Here is a 19,220-nt window from a genome sequence, read left to right on the forward strand (position 1 = left end):
TTTGTTGTGGTACGCGGGCTTCTCATTGCTGTGGCTTCTCTTGTTGTGGAGCACAGGCTCTAGGAGTGTGGGCTTAAATAGTTGTGGTGCGAGGGCTCAGTAGTCGTGGCTCGAGGGCTCTAGGGTGCAGGTTCAGTAGTTGTGGTGCACGGGTTTAGTTGCTCCACGGCATGTGGGATCTTCCCGAACCAGGGCTCAATCCCGTGTCCCCTGCATTGGCAGGTGGGTTCTTAACCACCGCGCCACCAGGGAAGTCCAGAATCCATTCATTTTATATTTAAGTTCGTGAGTCACACCCACATTATGTCCCTGGTAAAAATTCTGAAAGGCCACAGCAAGAAGCAGAAAAGGGCCACCTCCATAAGAGTGTCTGTCTATGAGCCCATGTTTGCTTTCCAACCCTAAACAGAAATGCCTGACTCAGCACTATCTGGGAAAATCAGCCTTTGATTCAAAAAGATGTTGTTCAGTGATGGTGTCACAGTCCCAGCCATAGCATCAGCCCACCAGGAAGTCTGAGGAAGGGAGGCAGGCAGCCAGAAGGACAGAACTTTCTTCTCACCGGGAAGTACCTACCTCTAAGCGAGAGATGGATCACTTGGTGCCACCAGGGGAAAGATAATTTAGCCATTGTGTTCACCATTAAGAAGCATTCCTCTTTACTCATGGAAGACTTTCAGTGTCACTACCGCCTGGAACCAAATGAAATCCTCCCAAGCCATGGTTGGGATCGAGAATTAACCACAGAACATGATCACAGTGAGTTTGTGGCCCGGGCTGGACACTCTGTAATTGAGCTTGGGTCGAGACCAATCTTCTCCACGGTCACGGTGGCCCTGTGCCATTAGTATGGTGCCCATGAGTGGAGGAGGCTGCAGCTCACTGAAGGTGCCAGCCGTGAAAATGGCTCAGAAGAGATGGCGCAAACAAGCTGCTGTGCTCAGGCTCGGGTCCATGCTGTTGGTGGCCAAGCAGGACAAGTCAAGGTCGTAGAACTGAGATAGGCTGGGACCTGGGACCCTTTACTGGAGTGCTTGCCCTTGCACCCGGACAAACGTCTCCTCGAGCAACAGAATGCAAAGCACCTATAAGGGACTGAAAATCACTGCACGCATGCACCAACTACCATTTCTGAGGTGCTGAGAGCAAAAGCAGGGTATTATGCATGGTCCCTGCACATAGCACCACCAAGGGGGCGGGCAGACCCCCTAAGCCACCCCTCCGGCCCAACCCACTGATATACCCCCACCCTCATCCCATTTAAGGGACCAGCCTGCCCTCCTCGGAGAGCAAGCGAGGGCACCTGTTACTTGTTTTCTGTCCCTTGTGCAGCAGCGCAAGTCCCAGTAAAATGTTGCCTGAATTCCTCATCAATTTCTATTGATTAAAGAGTTCAAGGACCCGGGTCAGTAACAGAACAACTTGGGACTTAGGGCATTGCCCCCAAGAAGCATCAGCACTTGGGGTTCTAGTGACCAGGCAAAGAGACCCTCCAGGTGTCTGAGCACACCCTCCAGTTCTGCCAGGGTATGTTGGCATTTCTGCTGCTCGCCTCAGCAGTGGCCAGAGGTTTCTTCTTCTCACTGTCCTCTGCCAGGGACTGCACTTCCAGCTCTGGAGCCGCCATCACGACCCCCAGGACTGAACTTTATTTTTGCAGGTAATTTAATGTTTTCTTTGAGTTTGGGGGAGGGATAGTCAACTCCGTTTATAAAAGGATGTATCCTGGGGTCCAAGCAATATAACCAATTGGCAAGGGAGAATGTTTGTATTAGAGAACAAATGGACCCTAACTGCCGATTTTAACGTGGTTAATTGGTATTTATTCTTTAATAACTCAGTAACTCAGGCATCACTTCATGTAGGAAGCCTATTCTGAATTTCCCCACCCTCATCCAAAGACACTAAGTCAGCAAACCAGGATGTATGGTCACCCTCTATAAAGTTATGTCTGAATCTCAAAGTACTTACCACACTAATCAATCTTCTGTAATCACACAATCAGAAAATGATAGAATGCAAAAAACAAAGTATGGTGTAGGGGATGGTTGATTTGGATATTCAGAAATGTGTTTACCATTGGATATTTCATCCAATGGTAAACACATTTCTCTAGAGCAGACTGCCTCGGTTCAAATTTAAGCTGTCTCACTGACTGTGTAATATTGAGCAAGTCACTTAATCTGTGCCTCGGCTTTCCCCATCTGTAGAATAGGAATAATAATAGTATCTACCTAACAGGGTTGCTGTGACGATTAAATGAATTACTTGTGCAAGATGCTTACAACAGTGCCTGAAGCGTAGTAAATGCTACCTAAGTATTACCAATTATTATTATGGCATGTGGTTGGTCCAGTAGAAGAGGTAGAATTTGAAAGGGAGCTGAAGGATAAGTGTGCTAGATAAAGACAGCTTTTTACCAGTATGCGGGGACACACTTTTTTAGGGCTGTAAAGGTTAGCAGCTAAGGTGATGTAAATAGTTGTTTTCATTTTATTTCTACTGGTCTCCATTCACTGCTTTGGTTTGGGAAAGTAATTCTCTGGTTTTTGGCCCAATGGAACTTAAACTCCACTTCCCTTCTCCTGAGCTCATGACAGACACTGATATGTTGATAATGGTATTTTTTCCAGTGAGCAGATGAAGCCTCAGAATGCTTCTCACCATGGCCCTCCAGAAAGGTCCTGCTAGTGCGACTGAAAAGACAAGAACACATACGCCATTCCCAGGTGAGTCCCTTGTTTCACAGCAGAGGGACCTGGAGCCTAGAGAAGTAAAGTGACTTGCCCAAGCCCACACAGCCAGCCAGAGCAAGAACTGGAACTTGGGTTTTTCCCCTCTTTGGTTGGTATTTGTCTTGCCATCATGTATGGTGGTATTTATTTTCCTAACATATCACTTGGTTAGCTTAGTTTCTGATTAGAATGGCCCCTGCCACCAATTACATTGATGTAACTTTAGATGGTTAAATATATATATATATATATATAAAATATACATGTGTGTGTATGTATGTGTGTATATGTATTGTCCAAAGTTCATAAATAACAGAAGTAAAACCAATGAATCATTGAAGTAGTAATCAGTAAAAGTTTATTGTGCACATACCGCAAAGACAGTTTATGAACCAGAAGCACTCAAACCAAAACATGGAATGAGGCTCAAGGTGTACTGTTAAAAAACAAATTATATACTGGGAAGGCAGTGACTGTTTATTCTTCACCATGATTGGTTATAATATTACAATTTTCTTAAATGATAGGGAATTGGTTAGTGGCCACTGCATATCAGTTTGGAGAAACAGTTTAAGTTTTGCTTATGATTTTCAGAGACATAAGCAAGAAATGACCCAGGTCAAGTTAGTCTTGCAAAATGAGCTAAATTAAGCTTTGCTTGTATGATTAAACTGATTTTGTCTGCTCAGGGACTTTTCCAGGCTGGTCTCTTTGGTTTTGATTTTAACAATATCACATTGTATATTTATTACGTTAAAGACATATGGCTGCAAATAATTAAAAACAAAAGGAAGCAAGGTACAATCATTCATCCACGAGATGCCCTACAACACTGTAGTGAAATTCATAAGCCTTGCTTGCTCTGCAGCAGTGCTGATGGCACTATCTATCTGGCTTAACCAAATTATTGTGGCATGATCTTGTAGTCAGGTTGCAAATGAAGAACTCCAGGCTAATCAACAGCAGACTGAGTGTACTTAGAGCTTCGTGCCTATAAGCATAAATTGTGATATTTTGCTGCTTTTAAATGATGCATGATGAAATGATTGAAGACATCATTACATGGAACAATATCCAACAGGGAATGTGATATTCTTAATGATTTAGCACTTCCAGCTCTTATGGGAGTGTTAAGTCCTTTTACTGAAGAACTGTAGGGAAGTGGTGTGTTTTAAGATTAAGACTGGATCTAGACAAACAGTGGAGTCTTGACCATATCACAGACATGTTCAGGGAACCTGGCAAGTGGGTGAAAGTGGAGGGTCTAGCTCTAAGCTGGATCTGAGTGATTTAATTAGCATTGCTGAAACCCTAGTAAAATGGTTCTCAATCTTGGCTGAATATTAGAATCACCTGGGGAGCTTTTAAACCTCCCATGCTGGGGCCCCCTCCAGGGATTGTGAGTTAATTTTCTGGGTGGGGCCAGGCATTGAGGTTTCTAAAGCTCCCAGATGATTCTAATGTATAGGCACAGAGGTAAACCAATGGTGTGGTCCTTGAGGAGCAAATACATCAGCCTTTTTTGGATCCTCCTCCTTTTTAACAACGCTGGTGTAGGGATTGCTGTGAGAATAAATGCAGGAGCAGAGAGAAGGCGAAACAGGTAGGCGAATACAGGGGAGGGTCAGCAAGTTCTCAAAACCTTCACCTACTTGTTCAGAGTTTTAAAACTCTCCTCATAGGTGAATCATTCGATACAATTTCTAAGGACAAATCATGTCTGGAATATGACCCTATGCCTTCTAACCTCGAATTGCAAAAAGGACTTAATGTATTCATCAATCCGTTCACTTAATGAGCTTTTACAAGAATACCTGGGCAAAAAAAACAGTATGTGCTCTCCAGAAGCAACACCTGCATAACTTTTTGGAAATTGACACAGGAGAGGCACAGAATATGCATATATGGGCAATGGACTTTTCTTCTTCCCTCTCCTTTTTTGGAGCCAGGTACTTTCTCTGGTTCACGAAAACGTAACTCAGGACTGGGAGGATGGTATTGCCTTTGCATAATAAGGTGCAAGAGATAAAACTACCAGAAGGGCATATTCGACAGCTGGTTTTTTTGGACACTTTGCCTGTTGGCTACACCAGGACATGAACCCCTTCCCTTTTTTTTTAACATCTTGATTGGAGTATAATTGCTTTACAGTGTTGTGTTAGTTTCTGCCATATAACAAAGTGAATCAGCCATATGCATACATATATCCCCATATCCCCTCCCTCTTGAGTCTCCCTCCCACCCTCCCTATCTCACCCCTCTAGGTGGTCACAAAGCACTGAGCTGATCTCCCTGTGCTATGTAGCTGCTCCCCACTAGCTAGCTATTTTACATTTGGTAGTGTATATATGTCCATGCCACTCTCTCACTTCGTCCCAGCTTACCCTTCCCCCTCCCCGTGTCCTCAAGTCCATTCTCTATGGCTGTGTCTTTATTCCTGTCCTGCCCCTAGGTTCATCAGAACCTTTTTTTTTTTTTTTTTGATTCCACATATATGTGGTAGCCTATGGTATTTGGAGGTTCCTTAAAAAACTAAAAATAGAACTACCATATGACCCAGCAATCCCACTACTGGGCATATACCCTGAGAAAACCATAATTCAAAAAGAGTCATGTACCACAGTGTGCATTGCAGCACTATTTACAATAGCCAGGGCATAGAAGCAACCTTCCCTCTTTTTTGATTCTACTTAGAGCTGTACTTCCTCAGCCCTGATCTCTCATGTTCCTCCCATCCAGTGGTGAAAATTGAGGTTGCAGAGAATGACAGTAAACCCTTCCTGGGGCTGCATATAAGAGTTGACAGGGTGAGGGCCATGAGGAGGTTGAAAGGACTGAGGGGCTAATGGAGGATTGGGCGGAGGGGGTATGGAGTAGGGGCAGCTACTGAAATGCAAGCCGAACCCCACAGGGAGGCCTCTCCCATAAGCCCACCAACCACTGAATGAATAGATTTTCTCACTTCAATCTCAGGTAAAAGACTGATTGATTGCTTTTTGGGATTTTGTATATTTCTTTGCTCTTTTGTTTTTATTTATAGACTACATTATATTACCTTTCACAACAATGATGGTTAGTGCTGGGGTAATAAAGGCCATAGAATTTCAGAGAAAGGTCAGGCTCCTGTCAATAACCAAAACTTCAGGAAGCTGAAATGCTGAAAGTCACTAGAATTTCATAGACTATAGACTTTTTAATTGGAAAAATCACTGGAGAGACTTCACTCCACTCACTAATTTTCTAATGAAGTGACCGAACTTCTAGAAATAGTGAGGGAGTGGGGTCGAGATGAGGTGAGACAGAGGGAACCTTATAAGCCAGGCTGTAAGATGAGGGAAGACATAAGACCCACTGGAGGATGGAGAAATCGGCCGCCTGGTTATTCAGGTTTGCTTTAACCTTGGGCAGAAGTGAATTATTTTAACAAAAGAAACTGAAATATTAATATGAACAAGATGTAAAGCACTTAGATATGGCTCATGTTAGGAAAAAATATGAGATCAGGGAAGTTCTGTGAGGGATAAGGGCAGAGGAGAAGCATTGCAATTTACTTGGAAGTGAGACCTTCCCGTATAAACTTTGAAAACAAAAGGATGACACTGCTTCCTTTTCCTTTTTCCCTCTTCGCTGCTCTCCCCCATCCTTTCTCTCTCCTCTTCCCCCCTCATCACTTTCTCCAGTCCAGTGTCATCACTGAGTGGGAATCCATGTTGAGTGACATGAGGCTCTCCTCAGTCAGTGCTTCCCTAGTGATCAAGACCGTGCCATCCAGGGAATTAACCTGCCATGTGTGTGGGGGTGGCTGTGCAGGCAGAGGCTGGGAAGGTAGGGCATAGGGAGTTCTCGCCTATATTTAGCAGTCTCCCTCTGTCCCACACTCAGACATCTGGGTTGAGTGCTACCTCTGTTAGAAATAAAAATACAATAATAAAAAGGAGCAATTTGAATTCTGAATTTCATATGGAAATGATTAGAAGTGTGAATATTGTCAATGGAAGATGTCATCATTGCTACAGAAATAGGCTTTGTCATTACAGTAAAGGCAACTGTAATTTTATTTTGGAACTCCTTCTGCCTCCTCTTTCCTTATAATCTCCAAGAAAATAATTGAAATTAAAAATTGGTCCACTCTGCCCTGCTAACCCCACCATTAAATCTTCTCAATACTATTATGTTCATGATTCTCAACATCATAATTCAGGAATGAATCAAAGAGAACCCAAACACTGAAGGTTTCTCTCAAGACCTTTACAAGATCCAGAATTACTGTTGGGATAATTTAATCCCTAGGAACAACCAGGCTACTGATATTTTGGTTAGTCAACTTTGACGATGCAATGTATCAATACCTAGAGAATAACGGTCTGTTTCATGGTAGAAAATTGGAGTCCTTACTTCCAATCAGAAGTATAAGGACTCTTGATGAGATACAGTGAAGCTTCAAAACCTGGAAAAAGTGGGTAAAAATATATAAGGTTTGTTTCCTTCAACATATCGAAAAGGTTCTATCCTTTTTTTTTTTTTAAGTTTATTCCCAGGTATTTTATTCTTTTTGATGTGATTTTTTTTAACATCTTAATTGGAGTATAATTGCTTTACAATGGTGTGTTACTTTCTGCTTTATAACGAAGTGAATCAGCTATACATATACATATATCCCCATATCTCCTCCCTCTTGTGTCTCCCTCCTACCCTCCTTATCCCACCCTTCTAGCTGGTCACAAAGCACTGGGCTGATCTCCCTGTGCTATGAGGCTGCTTCCCACTAGCTATCTATTTTACATTTGGTAGTATATATAAGCCCATGCCACTCTCTCACTTCGTCCCAGCTTACCCTTCCCCCTCCCCATGTCCTCAAGTCCATTCTCTACATCTGTGTCTTTATTCCTGTACTGCCCATAGGTTCTTCAGAACCTTTTTTTTTTTTGATTCCATATATATGTGTTAGCATACGGTATTTGTTTTTCTCTTTGACTTACTTCACTCTGTATGACAGACTCTACATCTCACTACAAATAACTCAATTTCATTCCTTTTTATGACTGAGTATTATTGCATTGTATATATGTGCCACATCTTCTTTATCCATTCATCTGTCGATGGATACTTAGGTTGCTTCCATGTCCTGGAAATTGTAAACAGAGCTGCAATGAACATTGTGGTACATGACTCCTTTTGAATTATGGTTTTCTCACGGTATATGCCCAGTAGTGGGATTGCTGGGTCGTATGGTAGTTATAGTTTTAGTTTTTTGAGGAACCTCCATACTGTTCTCCATAGTGGCTGTATCAATTTACATTCCCACCAACAGTGCAAGAGGGTTCCCTTTTCTTCATACCCACTCCAGCATTTGTTGTTTGTAGATTTTTTGATGATGGCCATTCTGACTGGTGTGAGATGATACCTCATTGTAGTTTTTTTTTTTTTAATTTTTTTGCGGGACGCGGGCCTCTCACTGTTGTGACCTCTCCCGTTCGGGAGCACAGGCTCCGGACGCGCAGGCTCAGCGGCCATGGCTCACGGGCCCAGCCGCTTCGCGGCATGTGGGATTCCCCCGGACCGGGGCACGAACCTGTGTCCCCTGCATTGGCAGGCAGACTCTCAACCACTGCGCCACCAGGGAAGCCCCTCACTGTAGTTTTTTTTTTTTCCCTCATTGTAGTTTTGATCTGCATTTCTCTAATGATTAATGATGTTGAACATCCTTTCATGTGTATGTTGGCAATCTGTATATCTTCTTTGGAGAAATGTCTATTTAGGTCTTCTGCCCATTTTTGGATTGAGTTATTTGTTTTTTTGATATTGAGCTGCAAGAGCTGCTTGTAAATTTCGGAGATTAATCCTTTGTCAGTTGCTTCATTTGCAAATATTTTCTCCCATTCTGATGGTTGTCTTTTTGTCTTGTTTATGGTTTCCTTTGCTGTGCAAAAGCTTTGAAGTTTCATTAGGTCCCATTTGTTTATTTTTGTTTTTATTTCCATTTCTCTAGGAGGGGTGTCAAAAAGGATCTTGCTGTGATTTATGTCATAGAGTGTTCTGCCTATGTTTTCGTCTAAGAGTTTTATAGTGTCTGGCCTTACATTTAGGTCTTTAATCCATTTTGAGTTTATTTTTGTGTATGGTGTTAGGAAGTGTTCTAATTTCATTATTTTACATGTAGCTGTCCAGTTTTCCCAGCACCACTTATTGAAGAAGGTGTCTTTTCTCCATTGTATATTCTTGCCTGCTTTATCAAAGATAAGGTGACCATATGTGCGTGGGTTTATCTCTGGGCTTTCTATCCTGTTCCATTGATCTATCTTTCTGTTTTTGTGCCAGTACCATACTACCTTGATTACTGTAGCTTTGTAGTATAGTCTGAAGTCTGGGAGCCTGATTCCTCCAGCTCCGTTTTTCATTCTCAAGATTGCTTTGGCTATTTGGGGTCTTTGTGGTTCCATACAAATTGTGAACTTTTTTGTTCTAGTTCTGTGAAAAATGCCATTGGTAGTTTGTTAGGGATTGCATTGAATCTATAGATTGCTTTGGGTAGTATGATCGTTTTCACAATGTTGATTCTTCCAATTCAAGAACATGGTATATCTCTCCATCTGTTTGTATCATCTTTAATTTCTTTCATCAGTGTCTTACAGTTTTCTACATACAGGTCTTTTGTCTCCTTCGGTAGGTTTATTCCTAGGTATTTTATTCTTTTTGTTGCAATGCTAAATGGGAGTGTTTCCTTAATTTGTCTTTCAGATGTTTCATTATTAGTGTATAGGAATGCAAGAGATTTCTGTGCATTAATTTTGTATCCTGCTACTTTACCAAACTCATTGATTAGCCCTAGTAGTTTTCTGGTAGCATCTTTAGGATTCTCTCTATCATGTAATCCGCAAACAGTGACAGCTTTACTTCGTGTTTTCCGATTTGAATTCCTTTTATGTCTTTTTATTCTCTGATTGCTGTGGCTAAAACTTCCAAAACTAAGTTGAATAATAGTGGTGAGAATGGGCATCCTTGTCTTGTACCTGATCTTAGTGGAAATGGTTTCAGTTTTTCACCATTGAGAACGAGGTTGGCTGTGGGTTTGTCATATATGGCATTTATTATGTTTAGGTAAGTTCCCTCTATGCCTACTTTCTGGAGGGTTTTTACCATAAATTGGTGTTGAATTTTGTCGAAAGCTTTTTCTGCATCTATTGAGATGATATGTCATATATTTTTTCTCCTTCAATTTGTTAATATGGTTTATCACATTGATTCATTTGTGTATATTGAAGAATCCTTGCATTCCTGGGATAAACCCCACTTGATCATGGCGTATGATCCTTTAAATGTGCTGTTAGATTCTGTTTGCTAGTATTTTGTTGAGGATTTTTGCATCTATATTCATCAGTAATATTGGCCTGTAGTTTTCTTCCTTTATGACATCTTTGTCTGGTTTTGGTATCAGGGTGATGGTGGCCTTATAGAATGAGTTTGGGAGTGTTTCTCCCTCTGCTATATTTTGGAAGAGTTTGAGAAGGATAGGTGTTAGCTCTTCTCTAAACGTTTGATGGAATTCGCCTGTGAAGCCATCTGGTCCTGGGCATTTGTTTGTTGGAAGATTTTTTTTTTAATTAATTTTTATTGGAGTATAGTTGATTTACAGTGTCATGTTAGTTTCTGCTGTACAGCAAAGTGAATCAGTTATACATATACGTATATCCACTCTTTTTTATATTCTTTTCCCACATAAGTCATTACAGAGTATTGAGTAGAGTTCCCTGTGCTATATAGTAGGTCCTTATTAGTTATCTATTTTATATATAGTACTGTGTATATGTCAATCCCAATCTCCCAGTTTATCCCTCTCCCCACCTTCCCGCTTGGTAACCATAGTTTTGTTTTCTACATCTATGACTATTTGTTTTGTAAATAGGTTCATTTTTACCATTTAGATTCCACATATAAGTGATATCATATGACATATCACTACTTTAGATTTGGCATCAGTCATGCCGATTTTGTGGTTTAGAATCTAGACACTAGACACTCGAGTGCCCCTTTCAACTCCAGCTTCCTGCCATGATGATTTTAGTCTTTACGACTGGGCTTTTGCCTTTGGATTCTCACCCTGAACCAAGGTTACTGGTTGATACCACAGCCAAGCCCCTAACTGACCTATTTGTTTGGATCCCTGACATTCTACCCTGCCGTTGACATCACTCTCTCCCACAGAGTTAAATATTGTTCTGGTACTCAAGAGCTACTAGCTTCATCTTGTAACAGGGACTGATTACCTGGAGGCACAGCCCTTCTGCCCACCTGAATTAGGGTGCTCTGCTTCCTAGGCTCCTCCTACTATTTCTTGGTTAGATCTCCATTAAAAGAAGACTTGCCTGAACTTTGACCTCTGTGGCCAAATCTTCAGACGTAACGGATTAGAATGCCAGCAGTGCATTGGGTTGAACACAGTAGGACCCAACCCTTCAGTCGGGTCAGTTTCTTTTTTTTTTTTTTACATCTTTATTGGGGTATAATTGCTTTACAATGGTGTGTTAGTTTCTGCTTTATAACAAAGTGAATCATATACATATACATATGTTCCCATATCTCTTCCCTCTTGCGTCTCCCTCCCTCCCACCCTCCCTGTCCCACCCCTCCAGGCTGTCACAAAGCACGGAGCCAATATCCCTGTGCCATGCGGCTGCTTCCCACTAGCTATCTACCTTACTACGTTTGTTACTGTGTATATGTCGATGACTCTCTCTCGCCCTGTCACAGCTCACCCTTCCCCCTCCCCATAACCTCAAGTCCGTTCTCTAGTAGGTCTCCGTCTTTATATTCCTCCCTTACCCCTAGGTTCTTCATGACATTTTTTTTTCTTAAATTCCATATATATATGTTAGCATACGGTATTTGTCTTTTTCTTTCTGACTTACTTCACTCTGTATGACAGACTCTAGGTCTATCCACCTCATTACAAATAGCTCAATTTCGTTTCTTTTTATGGCTGAGTAATATTCCATTGTATATATGTGCCACATCTTCTTTATCCATTCATCCGATGATGGGCACTTAGGTCGTTTCCATCTCCGGGCTATTGTAAATAGAGCTGCAATGAACATTTTGGTACATGACTCTTTTTGAATTTTGGTTTTCTCAGGGTATATGCCCAGTAGTGGGATTGCTGGGTCATATGGTAGTTCTATTTGTAGTTTTTTAAGGAACCTCCATACTGTTCTCCATAGTGGCTGAACCAATTCACATTCCCACCAGCAGTGCAAGAGTGTTCCCTTTTCTCCACACCCTCTCCAGCATTTATTGTTTCTAGATTTTTTGATGATGGCCATTCTGACTGGTGTGAGATGACATCTCATTGTAGTTTTGATTTACATTTCTCTAATGATTAATCATGTTGAGCATTCTTTCATGTGTTTGTTGGCAGTCTATATATCTTCTTTGGAGAAATGTCTATTTAGGTCTTTGGCCCATTTTTGGATTGGGTTGTTTGTTTTTTTGTTATTGAGCTGCATGAGCTGCTTGTAAATTTTGGATATTAATCCTTTGTCGGTTGCTTCATTTGCAAATATTTTCTCCCATTCTAAGGGTTGTCTTTTGGTCTTGTTTATGGTTTCCTTTGCTGTGCAAAAGCTTTGAAGTTTCATTAGATCCCATTTGATTATTTTTGTTTTTATTTCCATTTCTGTAGGAGGTGGGTCAGAAAGGATCTTGCTGTGATTTATGTCATAGAGTGTTCTGCCTATGTTTTCCTCTAAGAGTTTGACAGTTTCTGGCCTTACATTTAGGTCTTTAATCCATTTTGAGCTTATTTTTGTGTATGGTGTTAGGGAGTGATCTAATCTCATACTTTTACATGTACCTGTCCAGTTTTCCCAGCACCACTTATTGAAGAGGCTGTCCTTTCTCCACTGTACATTCCTGCCACCTTTATCAAAGATAAGGTGTCCATATGTGCGTGGGTTTATCTCTGGGATTTCTATCCTGTTCCATTGATCTATCTTTCTGTTTTTGTGCCAGTACCATACTGTCTTGATTACTGTAGCTTTGTAGTATAGTCTGAAGTCTGGGAGCCTGATTCCTCCAGCTCCTTTTTTCGTTCTCAAGATTGTTTTGGCTATTCGGGGTCTTTTGTGTTTCCATACAAATTGCAAAATTTTTTGTTCTAGTTCTGTGAAAAATGCCAGTGGTAGTTTGATAGGGATTGCATTGAATCTATAGATTGCTTTGGGTAGTAGAGTCATTTTCACAATGTTGATTCTTCCAATCCAAGAACATGGTATATCTCTCCATCTATTTGTATCATCTTCAATTTCTTTCATCAGTGTCTTATAATTTTCTGCATACAGGTCTTTTGTCTCCTTAGGTAGGTTTATTCCTAGATATTTTATTCTTTATGTTGCAATGGTAAATGGGAGTGTTTTCTTGATTTCACTTTCAGATTTTTCATCATTAGTATATAGGAATGCCATAGATTTCTGTGCATTAATTTTGTATCCTGCCACTTTACCAAATTCATTGATTAGCTCTAGTAGTTTTCTGGTAGCATCTTTAGGATTCTCTCTGTATAGTATCATGTCAACTGCAAAGAGTGACAGCTTTACTTCTTCTTTTCTGATTTGGATTCCTTTTATTTCCTTTTCTTCTCTGATTGCTGTGGCTAAAACTTCCAAAACTATGTTGAATAAGAGTGGTGAGAGTGGGCAACCTTGTCTTGTTCCTGATCTTAGTGGAAATGCTTTCAGTTTTTCACCATTGTGGCTGACGTTTGCTGTGGGCTTGTCATATATGGCCTTTAATATGTTGAGGAAAGTTCCCTCTATGCCTCCTTTCTGCAGGGTTTTTATCATAAATGGGTGTTGAATTTTGTTAAAAGCTTTCTCTGCATCTATTGAGATGATCATATGGTTTTTATTCTTCAATTTGTTAATATGGTTTATCACACTGATAGATTTGCGTATATTAAAGAATCCTTGCATTCCTGGAATAAACCCCACTTGATCATGGTGTATGATCCTTTTAATGTGCTGTTGGATTCTGTTTGCTAGTATTTTGTTGAGGATTTTTGCATCTATGTTCATCAGTGATATTGGCCTGTAGTTTTCTTTCTTTGTGACATCCTTGTCTGGTTTTGGTATCAAGGTGATGGTGGCCTCGTAGAAGGAATTTGGGAGTGTTCCTCCCTCTGCTATATTTTGGAAGAGTTTGAGAAGGACAGGTGTTAGCTCTTCACTAAATGTTTGATAGAATTCGCCTGTGAAGCCATCTGGTCCTGGGCTTTTGTTTGTTGGAAGATTTTTAATCACAGTTTCAATTTCAGTGCTTGTGATTGGTCTGTTCATATTTTCTATTTCTTCCTGGTTCAGTCTTGGCAGTTGTGCATTTCTAAGAATTTGTCCATTTCATCCAGATTGTCCATTTTATTGGCATAGAGTTGCTTGTAGTAATCTCTCATTATCTTTTTTATTTCTGCAGTGTCAGTTGTTACTTCTCCTTTTTCATTACTGATTCTGTTGATTTGAGTCGTCTCCCTTTTATTCTTGATGAGTCTGGCTAATGGTTTATCTATTTTGTTTATCTTCTCAAAGAACCAGCTTTTAGTTTTATTGATCTTTGCTGTTGTTTCCTTCATTTCTTTTTCATTCATTTCTGATCTGATTTTTATGATTTCTTTCCTTCTGCTAGCTTTGGGGTTTTTTGTTCTTCTTTCTCTAATTGCTTGAGGTGCAAGGTTAGGTTGTTTATTCGAGATGTTTCCTGCTTCTTAAGGTGGGCTTGTATTTCTATAAACTTCCCTCTTAGAACTGCTTTTGCTGCATCCCATAGGTTTTGGGTCGTTGTGTCTCCATTGTCATTTGTTTCTAGGTATTTTTTTTATTTCCTCTTTGATTTCTTCAGCGATCACTTCATTATTAAGTAGTGTATTGTTTAGCCTCCATGTGTTTGTATTTTTTACAGATCTTTTCCTGTAATTGATATCTAGTCTCATGGCGTTGTGGTCAGAAAAGATACTTGATACAATTTCAATTTTCTTAAATTTACCAAGGCTTGATTTGTGACCCTAAGATATGATCTATCCTGGAGAATGTTCCATGAGCACTTGAGAAAAATGTGTATTCTGTTGTTTTTGGATGGAGTGTCCTATAAATATCAGTTAAGTCCATCTTGTTTAATGTATCATTTAAAGCTTGTGTTTCCTTATTTATTTTCATTTTGGATGATCTGTCCATGGGTGAAAGTGGGGTGTTTAAGTCCCCTACTATGAATGCGTTACTGTTGATTTCCCCTTTTATGGCTGGTAGTATTTGCCTTATGTATTGAGGTGCTGCTATGTTGGGTGCATAAATATTTACAATTGTTACATCTTCTTCTTGGATCGATCCCTTGATCATTATGTCATGTCCTTCTTTGTCTCTTTTAATAGTCCTTATTTTAAAGTCTATTTTGTCTGATGTGAGAATTGCTACTCCAGCTTTCTTTTGGTTTCCAGTTGCATGGAATATCTTTTTCCATCCCTTACTTTCAGTCTGTATGTGTCTCTAGGTCTGAAGTGGGTCTCTTGTAGACAGCATATATAAGGGTCTTGTTTTTGTATCCATTCAGCCAATCTGTGTCTTTTGGTGGGAGCATTTAGTCCATTTACATTTAAGGTAATTATCGATATGTATGTTCCTATTCCCATTTTCTAAATTGTTTTGGGTTCATTATTGTAGGTCTTTTCCTTCTCTTGTGTTTCTTGTCTAGAGAAGTTCCTTTAGCATTTGTTGTAAAGCTGGTTTGGTGGTGCTGAACTCTCTCAGCTTTTGCTTGTCTGTAAAGGTTTTAATTTCTCCATCAAATCTGAATGAGATCCTTGCTGGGTAGAGTAGTCTTGGCTGCAGGTTTTTCTCCTTCATCACTCTCAGTATGTCCTGCCACTCCCTTCTGGCTTGTAGGCTTTCTGCTGAGAGATCAGCTGTTAACCTTATGGGGATTTCCTTATGTGTTATTTGTTGTTTTTCCCTTGCTGCTTTTAATATGCTTTCTTTGTATTTAATTTTTGACAGTTTGATTAATATGTGTCTTGGCGTATTTCTCCTTGTATTTACCCTGTGTGGGACTCTCTGTGCTTCCTGGACTTGATTAACTATTTCCTTTCCCATATTAGGGAAATTTTCAACTATAATCTCTTCAAATATTTTCTCAGTCCCTTTCTTTTTCTCTTCTTCTTCTGGAACCCCTATAATTCGAATGTTGGTGCATTTAATGTTGTCCCAGAGGTCTCTGAGACTGTCCTCAGTTCTTTTCATTCTTTTTTCTTTATTCTGCTCTGCAGTAGTTATTTCCACTATTTTATCTTCCAGGTCACTTATCCGTTCTTCTGCCTCAGTTATTCTGCTATTGATCCCATATAGAGTACTTTTAATTTCATTTATTGTGTTGTTCATCGTTGCTTGTTTCACCTTTGTTTCTTCTAGGTCCTTGTTAACTGTTTCTTGCATTTTGTCCATTCTATTTCCAAGATTTCGGATCATCCTTACTATCATTATTTTGAATTCTTTTTCAGGTAGACTGCCTATTTCCTCTTCATTTGTTAGGTCTGGTGGGTTTTTACCTTGCTCCTTCATCTGCTGTGTGTTTTTCTGTCTTCTCATTTTGCTTATCTTACTGTGTTTGGGGTCTCCTTTTTGCAGACTGCAGGTTCGTAGTTCCCGCTGTTTTTGATGTCTGTCTCCAGTGGCTAAAGTTGGTTCAGTGGGTTGTGTAGGCTTCCTGGTGGAGGGGACTAGTGCCTGTGTTGTGGTGGATGAGGCTGGATCTTGTCTCTCTAGTGGGCAGGTTCACGTCTGGTGGTGTGTTTTGGGGTGTCTGTGGCCTTATTATGATTTTCGGCAGCCTCTGTGCTAATGCGTGGGGTTGTGTTCCTGTTTTGCTAGTTGTTTGGCATAGGTTGTCCAGCACTGTGGCTTGCTGGTCGTTGAGTGAAGCTGGGTGCTGGTGTTAAGATGGAGGTCTCTGGGAGATTTTTGCTCTTTGATATTATGTGGAGCTGGGAGGTCTCTTGTTGACCAGTGTCCTGAAGTTGGCTCTCCTACCTCAGAGGCAGAGCCCTGACTCCTGGGTGGAGCACCAAGATCGTTTCATCCATACGGCTCAGAATAAAAGGGAGAAAAAGTAGAGAGAATTAGTAGAAGTATGAGGAAAGAAAGAAGGAAAGGAGGGAAGGAAGGAAGGAAGGAAGAAAGAAAGAAAGAAGCAAAGAAGGAAAGAAGGCAAGAAGGAAAGAAGGGAGGGAGGGAGGATGGAAGGAAGGAGGGAAAGAAGGAAAAAAGACAGAAAGAAAGAAGATACAGTAAAAATAAAATAAAGTATAATAAAGTTATTGAATTAAAAAATTCTTATTTAGAAAAAAAAAAAGGGATGGATAGAACCTTAGGACAAAAGTTGGAAGCAAAGCTATACAGACAAACTCTTACACAGAAGCATACACATACACCCTCACTAAAAGAGGTAAAGGGGGAAAAATCATAAATCTTGCTCTCAGAGACCACCTCCTCAATTTGGGATGATTCGTTGTCTAAAGGAGGGAAGGAAGGAAGGAAAGAAAGAAAGAACGAAGGTAAAGTATAATAACGTTATTAAAATTAATTATTAAGAAAAAAATTAAAAAAAAAAACCATGGACGGATAGAACCCTTGGAGAAATGGTGGAAGCAAGACTATACAGACAAGATCTCACACAGAAGCATACACATACACATTCACAAAAAGAGGAAAAGGGAAAAAAAATCATAGATCTTGCTCCTAAAGTCCACTTCCTTAATTTAGGATGATTGGTTGTCTATTCAGGTATTCCACAGATGCAGGGTATATCAAGTTGATTGTGGAGCTTTAATCCGCTGCTTCTGAGGCTGCTGGGAGAGATTTCCATTTCTCTTCTTTGTTCTCACAGCTCACCGGGGCTCAGTTTTGGATTTGGCCCTGCCTCTGCGTGTAGGTCGCTGGAGGGCGTCTGTTTTTTGCTCAGACAGGACGGGGTTAAAGGAGCCGCTGATTCGGGGGCTCTGGCGCACTCAGGCCGGCGGGGAGGGAGGGGCACGGGGTGCGGGCGGGCCTGCGGCGTCAAAGGCCGGCGTGACTTTGCACCAGCCTGAGGCCCGCCGTGCGTTCTCCCGGGGAAGTTGTCCCTGGATCCCGGGACCCTGGCAGTGGCGGGCTGCACAGGCTCCGCGGAAGAGGGGTGTGGGGAGTGACCTGTGCTCGCACAGAGGCCCCTTGGTGGCGGCAGCAGCAGCCTTAGCGTCTCCCGCCCGTCTCTGGGTCCGCGCTTTTAGCCGCGGCTCGCGCCCATCTCTGGAGTTCCTTTAAGCAGCGCTCTTAAACCCCTCTCCTCGCGCACCAGGAAACAAAGAGGGAAGAAAAAGTCTCTTGCCTCTTCGGCAGCTGCAGACTTTTCCCTGGACTCCCTCCCGGCCAGCCGTGGTGCACTAACCCCTTCAGGCTATGTTCAAGCCGCCAACCCCAGTCCTCTCCCTGCGCTCCGTCCGAAACCCGAGCCTCAGAGCCTCAGCTCGCAGCCCCGCCCGCTCCGGCGGGTGAGCAGACAAGCCTCTCGGGCTGGTGAGTGCCGGTCGGCACCGATGCTCTGTGCGGGAATCTCCCCGCTTTGCCCTCCGCACCCGTTGCTGTGCTCTCCTCCGCGGCTTCGAAGCTCCCCCCACCGCCTCCCGCAGTCTCCGCCCGCGAAGGGGCTTCCTAGTGTGTGGAAACTTTTCCTCCTTCACAGCTCCCTCCCACTGGTGCAGGTGCCGTCCCTATTCTTTTGTCTCTGTTTTTTCTTTTTTTTTCTTTTGCCCTACGCAGGTACGTGGGGAGTTTCTTGCCTTTTGGGAGGTCTGAGGTCTTCTGCCAGCCTTCAGTAGGTGTTCTGTAGGAGTTGTTCCACGTGTAGATGTATTTCTGGTGTATCTGTGGGGAGGAAGATGATCTCCGCGTCTTACTCTTCCGCCATCTTCCTCTCATTCCTCTGTTGGAAGATTTTTAATCACAGTCTCAATTTCAGTGCTTGTGATTGGTCTGTTTATATTTTCTATTTCTTCCTGGTTCAGTGATGGAAGGTTGTGCTTTTCTAAGAATTTGTCCATTTCTTCCAGGTTGTCCATTTTATTGGCATATAGTTGCTTGTAGTAATCTCTCATGATTCTTTGTATTTCTGCAGTGTCAGTTGTTACTTCTCCTTTTTCATTACTGATTCTGTTGATTTGAGTCGTCTCCCTTTTATTCTTGATGAGTCTGGCTAATGGTTTATCAATTTTGTTTATCTTCACAAAGAACCAGGTTTTAGTTTTATCGATCTTTGCTATCGTTTTCTTCATTTATTTCTGATCTGATCTTTATGATTTCTTTCCTTCTGCTAACTTTGGGGGTTTTTTTTTTGTTCTTCTTTCTCTAATTGCTTTAGGTGTAAGGTTAGGTTGTTTATTTGAGATGTTTCTTGTTTCAAGGTAGGATTGTATTGCTA

At 41.4% G+C, this 19,220-nt stretch overlaps 1 pseudogene across 1 annotated transcript; it reads right to left on the reverse strand.

Moving 5' to 3' along the window:
* Nucleotides 1–497: 497 nt before the first annotated feature.
* On the reverse strand, nt 498–1,627 carry LOC307186334 (MAD2L1-binding protein-like; annotated as a pseudogene). The gene is made up of 2 exons: nt 1,420–1,627; nt 498–1,005 (listed from the first exon to the last, which is right to left on the reverse strand). The product of its transcript is annotated as an MAD2L1-binding protein-like (transcript).
* Between the last annotated feature and the right edge of the window lie 17,593 nt (nt 1,628–19,220).

The sequence above is a fragment of the Stenella coeruleoalba genome, assembly GCF_951394435.1.
Source record: "Stenella coeruleoalba genome assembly, chromosome: 5".
Lineage (NCBI taxonomy): Eukaryota > Metazoa > Chordata > Mammalia > Artiodactyla > Delphinidae > Stenella > Stenella coeruleoalba.